An 8,873-nucleotide genomic window follows, 5' to 3' on the forward strand; every position below is an offset into this window, starting at 1 on the left:
TCCCTTACCCAGTGTTGAAACTCATCCCGAACTGTGTCAATTTCGAAAGCAAAACACAAGTTTCTCGCGACCACACTAGTTCTTGGCCTTTAGTTACAACAATGTAGAGGCCGTATGTTTTTAAATCATTCAGATACGATTGCACCTTGTCAGATTATGATCATTTATAACAAAAAACCAAAAAAACAACTTTTTATTTATCCCCTATTTCGGAAATGTTCCTAACTTTTCAAAAAGCATGACTTGATTTACGTTTCCCACTATGAACAATTTCCAAACCAAGACCAGCAGTAACGTGTTCAAGTGGAAAGGTTCATAGTAATCTGGACGGACGTCTTCAGAAAAGCAAACGTAGACAAGCATGTTGGTTTTGTGAAAATAACACAGAGAAGAAACAGGTGATTACAAAAATTGTAACAACCCACCTTAGAGGTTACATCAGCCGAGAGCCCGATTGTGTCGCTCAGCCGAGGTGACTTAGGCTTCATCAAGCAAAGTTGAACCCGGCAATCCGCAATCTATCAACAATCTGGAACCTCCAATAACAATAGACGACGTAACATGTGGTCTCTAATTCCAGGTCAATAGGTGAAATGGGGTTTAACGTCGTGTAAATTCCTCGTAGCGACGTGCATTGACGTGAGTGTGTGGAGACTGTTACTTGTCCGGACTTATGCCGGTTTCATAGTGCTAACCCACTGAGATACCTCCCTTCAGTGTAGCATGGCTATCCCACGCAGACACAGTACACTGACTCCACCGCCTTCCGCTCTAGTGTCTAATTCCAGAATATAAGGGTCGACAAAATGAATGTAATGTGTAATTTCTAGACGATATTTACCCGTGCAATTTAACAAGTAGTCCTGCACCATGACTGGAATATATTTATTTTATGAAAAAATAATATTCTAGAAACGCATACAAAAGCAAGTCTAGCCAGCTCTAGCTAGCTCTATTCCACAGTCATGTCATTTTGGAGAGAGGACCGGTCGATATAGCGACCGGTATTTAAGTCCCTTACTTTTCATATCATGGAATCCATGTGGCGGGTGTTTTTTGACAGATTGGTTAATACGGTGGTCAGAGAATGTGCTTTAGAAAATTTATTTGGACACTTGTCGAATTTACATTTCAAGATTGCCCTGATAGGAAGGCTCTGAAAATGTTTATTCTATGAAATCAGCATAGGGATTTTTATTTTATTTTTAGAGTCAAGAAGGATATTGGGTAATATAAGATTTCAGAGACTAAATGTTAGTCTATTTAACAAGTATCATTGCTGATTGGTCTGTTCTAGCGTAACATGGTTCCATTGTTTGCAATCATGACCACGCAAAGGGAGTTGATAGTTGTTGATGTTATGTGCTATTTCTTTGGAGGTTTGGCATTAAGAACGTTTATCTTCAATTTCTCTTTTCAAATAATCGGAAATGACAGAGATTATGGTGAATGATTGGTGTAAATTCCCCGTCCAAGATACGCAAGATACGCCGGGACTTAAACCATTCTTTCACCGGAGGCAGAAGTTAGACATGCCATTTAGCTTGTGGTCTCAGGAAACGTATGATACTAGGTTCGCGATCCTCGATTCTCACATATTGTTTCTAGGTTTGTCAGCAGCAGACCCGTGTAACGCCAATTCGGCTTAACATTTGTTAGGTATAAAGTAACATATATCTATCAGGTATAAACGTTGATTTGTGGAAAGAGCAAACGAGATGAATAGTTCACGAATACTGCCAGGCTGGCTTATGTCACAGTCACGTGCAGGCAAATATTTCCAACATGGCTTCCAGCAAGAGCTGGCCGAGGTCCCGTTGACCGAGTGGCCCTAGATCACAGATCACTCACATATCACAGAAATATCTGAGGACACCTATACAGAAGTCAACGTCAGTGTGTACGTGAAGGGAGTTTTATATATACACACGTGTACACCATATATAATATATAGACTCCCGGTGTGGGTCGCCACGGTCAGCTGATCGCACTGCTTGAAAAGACGTCCTACATTCAATGTTGATTTGTGAGTCGCGTGTCGCGTGGGGATTAAGTGCGTCCTTGATTATACACCCACATACAATGAAGCTGTGTCAACGATTGCAAGTACACGTCTATTCTGCAACGTAGGACTCCGTATATCCGGGTTTCTTATTACACAGTTCTGAACAGAGACGTTTATGTAAGGGTCTTGATAGTACTGCAGTCACCTCACATAACTACCAGTCCAAGTACATCCTGTTCAAGAAAGATCTTATTACACCATGTTAATACGCAGATCTTACTATTATCTACGTTTAGATATACGATCATATATTTTCGGGGTCGGTCGGTTAGCCTTGTGGTTAAAGCGTTCTCGTCACGCCGATGACCCGGGTTCGATTCCCGACTTGGGCACAATGTGTGAAGCCCATTTCTGGTGTGCCCCGCCGTGATATTGCTGGAATATTGCTACAAGCGGCGTTAAGTCATACTCACTCTCTCATATATGGCTCGCTGACCAGACATTTCTGTTGTACTGTAATTTGAGTTTAACGCCGCTTTGAACAGAATTGCCGTTATACCACAGCGTGTCAGCTTGATGAGGGAGAAAAGATTGAACTTAAAGGTCGTAGACTTTACCACATTGGTGAAACCCACGAGCGTGAACATGATGCTGATGAACCAAGAAACATACGCAGGGAGAACCGGGATTCGAACTCACGACCATAGTATCTGGCAAGTGATGTAAATACACACAGCAAATTGCGGCTGCATGGACGTAAGGGCCACCCGCGCCCTCCTTATAATTTGGAAATTAACCCTATCCTGTCGGGATCAGATATATTGGGGTCTCTTCAAGCTGTATGAGACATGGATGCTTGCCACATTAGTACAGTGCCATTCACAAGGGACAATCTGTCAATGGCAATCAAGAACTACAACACATGCACATTTCGCCATAAATATATAATTTCAGAACATAATTAACAACAGTTAATGATGATTAGTTCATACAGTTAATATACATCAATCCGTCACTATACCAGGTCTTAAACAATTCCACGTATGATAACATTTCAATCACTTTACAGACCAGCTGCAGACACATTGAACACATGATGGCATGACATGGCCAGACACTCACACAGACCTGATGTAGAGATCAGACACAAAAGTAGAGACAACATGTGAACAGTCACCGACAAGGGGTGGCAGTTTGTTTACGGGAGTTCTGGTGTTGAGAACCAAGGTAAGACCCTGACACTATAGTACTACGTATACAGTTACATTATGAACGCTCAATTTGCACAAACGTGAAGTGTAATTTAGGTAAAAACAACCGGGATCAAGGAATTCATCCACACACTGAAAGCGAAGTCAAACTTCATCAGTTCATCTCTCCTTTGATTCTGTGCCGTGTGGAAGACAGTATCACAATGTTCTTAGTTATTTTTTTATTGTCAGGAGGTAGGATCTTGTATTGTTTTGATAGAGTGAGACGCTTCCAACTTGCTGAGGTTGACGTTTGTCCAGTCGTTCCTGAATTCGTGAATTCTTCTCCCAAGACCATTGGTGCTGACAAATTTCTAATAACGTGATTAGCACTGTTTCATTGTCTGCCGCCTGATCACCCGATTGGACATCCGGTGTACTAAACGTACACTCTTAACAGTGAAAAAACGTCCGGCTGCTTTCTGTGACTTTTTTAAATCATTGTTTCTTTTAGCATAAATAGAAAGTAAATACGCCTCTGGAATGACGACGTTGCGTTATTTCTTAAAGGTGAAGGCCATGCAGGACGTTCGGTTCATGGTGCGTAAGGTGGGGGTGGTTCTGGTTTGTATGTCTCAGAGTAAGGAGGGAGTGCAACCAGACCCGGAGACGATATAAAAAACACATTCTGTGACATTGGATCTGAATCTACCGGATATCCGGTTTCTCCCGGAAGTGATTCACATACAACAGTTTGTTGATAAACATGGCTTGCAATAGTCTGATTGGCGCGTCTCCTGCGTGCGCTGAGATGCCGTCTCTTATACCGTCGCAGCATTAAACACACAATACAGGCAAAGATGGAGAATATTCCAAAAAAGGCCACAATATAAATCATAGCATCGCCGTTGACTTCCATGTTCTGAAATCAGAAAAACAGCCTTTGTTCAATGTATAAGCTTTGTTTGTTGTTGTTTAACGCCACACTCAGCGATATTCCAGCCACTGGACAGCAGTCTGTACATAAACGAGTCTGGACTAGACAGTCCAGTGATTGACATCATGAGCATCAATTTACGTAATTGAGATCCAATGATATGCATCAACCAAGTCACCGTGTCTGACCACCCGATCCTGCAATGAATATATGCTTTGTGTTAGACAATTGTTGCCAACAGTGAGGGGGGGGGGGGGGGGGGGGGGGGGGTATAATAATGTTTCCGTATGACTGAGTAATTTGGTACCTTTAGATAAGTCAATTAAGGTAATCCGTACACAAAACGTTGGATGCCCACGGGTAATTACTCAAGTGCGATACACAACAAAGAACTCTGTATAATTCCTACGTTTTCAGAATGAACATAACATGCCCACAGTATAACTTATTTTGATTGATTATCCACTTCAATGAAATGATTCGATATTGATGGTGGGACGCTTGAATATATGTCAATATTTTATTTACACGAACATTCTCATGCACACGTTTAAGGGAATAATTAATCGATAACCCCCACAACTTCTTGCAGTTTGGTTTAACGCTGCTTTGAACAGTTGTACCACGGCTTGGTGTTGGAAGAAAGACCCAAGATGAAACCCACGTGCACGGTCATGGTGCTAAAAGAACTAGAAATATAACTGGTGTGAACCTGGATTCTTACCTACGATCATACGCTATGTCGCACCTAAAGGACGCAACCATAAACAGTCATGCAACCCTACACATGCTGTGAGGTTATGACAATGGTAATCGACTTTCAGTGTGTGTTTTGTGTGAGGTATTTCTAATGTGACCGCCAGATGCTATCCTTTTTGGCAATGTATTTTTACTACACGCGTTATTCATGGACGGACTTGACCTGTGGTTATCTAGGTCATGTATTGTGCATGGCTGGTTTGGCGAGATGACTCGACAAATGTTCTGCTCTGTTTACAGCTAACATAACCCGTCTGTAAAAAAATTGTAATACATTTCTGTCAAACATGTATACCCCATTTAGAAATAGTATATTGACTCAGAGACGACTAGTCCTTGTTTTTAGCCCCTTAATGCCGAGTGCCAGACAGGGTAACAAAAAGTACCATCCTATGGCGTATATTGGTGTGACGCGGCTGAGGATCGATCCCCCGGCCTTCCGCTCTCCGGGCGCACACTCTACTTCCACTGGGCCACAGAGGCGGTCTTGTGATATACAAGACTTACAAGAAACACATATATGAAGAGTGTACATACCTACGAATGGTGCCAGAGAGTTACATATTCACAGTTCTGTGCAGTGCCCCTGGCCACGTGTATGTGACACGCCCCGTTTGTATATCATTCTTGGCATCACACGATCTAGAACTTTGTGGAGCAAATATATTGCTGACAGAGCTGAAGTCGTCACGTTTCTGTCTCGCACCCCTTGAGTCACGTGACAGGCCAAGCGAAAACTCACCGGGTAGAACATGTGGGGTAGGGACTTCCTTTGTTACTATTTATAGAGAGCTTATCGGTACATATGTTGGGTGTGCTGTGAAATTAGTTTTGTTGTATTGAATGTACGTGAGCATTAAAAGAAGAGACGTAATTCTATCATCAAAACAAAATGTCATTAATTGATTGATTCGTGTGTTGATTGGTTGGTTGATTGGTTGGTTGGTTGGTTGGTTGGTTGGTTGGCTGATTGATTACACTGATACATTGATTCATTTATTCATTGATATCATATTTGGTCGCCGACTCCAGGAGGGTCCCTGTCCATTGACAAATGTTGGCAACTAACCTCTTGGATTGCTATGGTCTGGACAGTGACATGTTCTCAAATCACCTCTAGGATCACTGTGGTCTGGACAGTGACATGTTGTCAACTCACCTCTAGGATCACTGTGGTCTGGAAAGTGACATATTGTCAACTCACCTCTAGGATCACTGTGGTCTGGACAGTGACACACGTTAGTACCTCACCTCTAGGAACACTGTGGTCTGGACAGTGACATGTTGTCAACTTCCCTCTAGGATCACTGTGGTCTGGACAGTGACATGTTGTCAACTCACCTCTCGGATCACTGTGGTCTGGACAGTGACACACGTTAGTACCTCACCTCTAGGATCACGATGGTCTGGACAATGATGCATGTTGTCTACTCGCCTCTTGGATTCCTATGGTCTGGACACTGACACGTATTGGTGACTCACTTCTTGGCCCAGTATGGTCCGGACAGTGCCACGTGTTTGCAACTCACCTCTAGGATCACTTTGGTCTGGACATTGCCACGTGTTTGCAACTCACCTCTAGGATCACTTTGGTCTGGACAGTGCCACGTGTTTGCAACTCACCTCTAGGATCTCTATGGTCCGGACAGTGGCACATGTTGGCAACTTCCCTCTAGGATCACTTTGGTCTGGACAGTGCCACGTATTGGCAACTCACCTCTAGAATCACTATGGCCTGGACAGTGGCACATGTTGTCAACTCACCTCTAGGATCACTTTGGTCTGGACAGTGCCACGTATTGGCAACTCACCTCTAGAATCACTATGGTCTGGACAGTGGCACATGTTGTCAACTCATCTCTAGGACCACTATGGTCTGGACAGTGACACGTGTTGGCAACTCACTTCTTGGATCACTGAGATGTGGACAGTGACACGTATTGGCATCTCACCTGTAGAATCACTTTGGTCTGGACAGTGCCACGTATTGGCAACTCACCTCTAGAATCACTATGGTCTGGGCAGTGACACATGTTGTCAACTCACCTCTAGGATCACTTTGGTTTGGACAGGGACACGTGTTTGCAACTCACCTCTAGGATCACTTTGATCTGGACATTGCCACGTATTGGCAACTCACCTCTAGAATCACTATGGTCTGGACAGTGGCACATGTTGTCAACTCATCTCTAGGACCACTTTGGTCTGGACAGTGCCACGTATTGGCAACTCACCTCTAGAATCACTATGGTCTGGACAGTGGCACATGTTGTCAACTCATCCCTAGGACCACTACGGTCTGGACAGTGTCACGTGTTGGAAACACACCTCTTGGATCAATATGGTCTCGACAGTGGCACGTGTTGTTACCTAACCTCTAGGATAATTATGGTCTGGACAGTGACACATGTTGTCAACTCACCTCGTGGATCACTATGGTCTGGACAGTGACACATGTTGGGTACTCACCTCTAGGACCACTATGGTCTGGACAGTGATACATGTTATCAACTCACCTCTAGGACCACTAGAATCTGGGCAGTATCACATGTTGTCAACTCACCTTCAGGATCACTATAGTCTAGAGAGTGGCAAATGTTGACAACTCTTGGATCACTATGGTCTGGACAGTGGTACATGATGGCTACTCGCATTTTTCGCTCTCATATATTGGCTAAATGACGTCATGAAAAGCTGGACCAATGTTGAGAATGACCCTTATAGCGTCACATTATTCTATTGTTTGCAGTCATGACCTCGCAAACGTTTTGTTATTAGAACAGTGGCTGATTGTATTTGGTATTTCTTTGGCGGTTTGGCATTAAGGACGTTTATCTTCAATTTGATACTATTATCGTAAATAATTGCTATAAATCCGTCGTCAATGATAACGGGCTTCATTCATCTGAAGCGGAAGTTCGATATTCCACTCGACTCGTGGTCTCAGGATACCCATGATCGTAGGTTCGCGTTCCCCGATGTTTCAAGTTCTGTCAGCACCACACACGTGTCCGTGGGTTCCACCAAAATGGCAACCATGTAGGACCTGCATTACTTGGGGCTCTCCTCCTACATCAAGATGACCATCCCTATAACTGACATACTGTTTTAAAAACGGCGTTAAACCCAGCTGAATCCTGGCGACTAAACCATAACTCTTCATCCATATCATACCGTGCATGTTTGTGTTGGAATTGTTAAACCGAACTCACTTACTCAATAAAGTCACATGTCTTTTGTGTATTTGCTATGTTATTTATCAAACTTGGACGCCTCCAAACACTTGGGTCCAGGCGGCACTTTCCCTGCTACCTCCTACCTACATAATGTATAGGACACACTGGACTGGTGACAACACTGGATTTCACTGTAAACTGTAACTTCCGTTTTTTTAACACAGAGTATTGTCTGCTTTACATTTTTAAGGTGTATTTTTTTATTTAAAGCAAAGGGGAAAATTATGAACAGATCACGAATGCCAGGTTGTGTTATGTGATAGTCCTGCAAGTGCTGGCCGAGGTCCCTTGCCAAAGTGGCCCTAGATCACAGATCACAGATCACAGAAATATCCGAGGACATCTATAAGGAAGTCAATGCCAGTGTTGTTGCTGTTGTTGTTGTTTTTGATGTTGTTGTTGTTTTAAGTATTAAAGAGGTCGCCTTCTGCCTGTCTGCTGAGCTGTCCCTCTTTGAGACTCATGTGTGTGAGAAGAGAGATTATATATATATATACATGTGTACACTATATATAGACTCCCGGTATGTGCCGCCATGGTCAACTGATCGCACTGCTTGAAAAGGCGTCCTACATTCAATGTTGATTCGTGAGTCGCGCCTCTTTGTGGAGGTATAGTATTCTTTATAACGAGGGAATAATGTATGTCCTTATGTATACACCCATATACAATGAAGCTGTGTCAACGATTGCACATACACGCGATTCTGTAACATAGGGCTCTGTAAGTCTTATCTCCGGAATTCT

Source organism: Haliotis cracherodii, unplaced genomic scaffold, assembly GCF_022045235.1.
Source record: "Haliotis cracherodii isolate W230 unplaced genomic scaffold, xgHalCrac1.p SCAF_1, whole genome shotgun sequence".
In the NCBI taxonomy this organism is placed as follows: Eukaryota; Metazoa; Mollusca; class Gastropoda; order Lepetellida; family Haliotidae; genus Haliotis; species Haliotis cracherodii.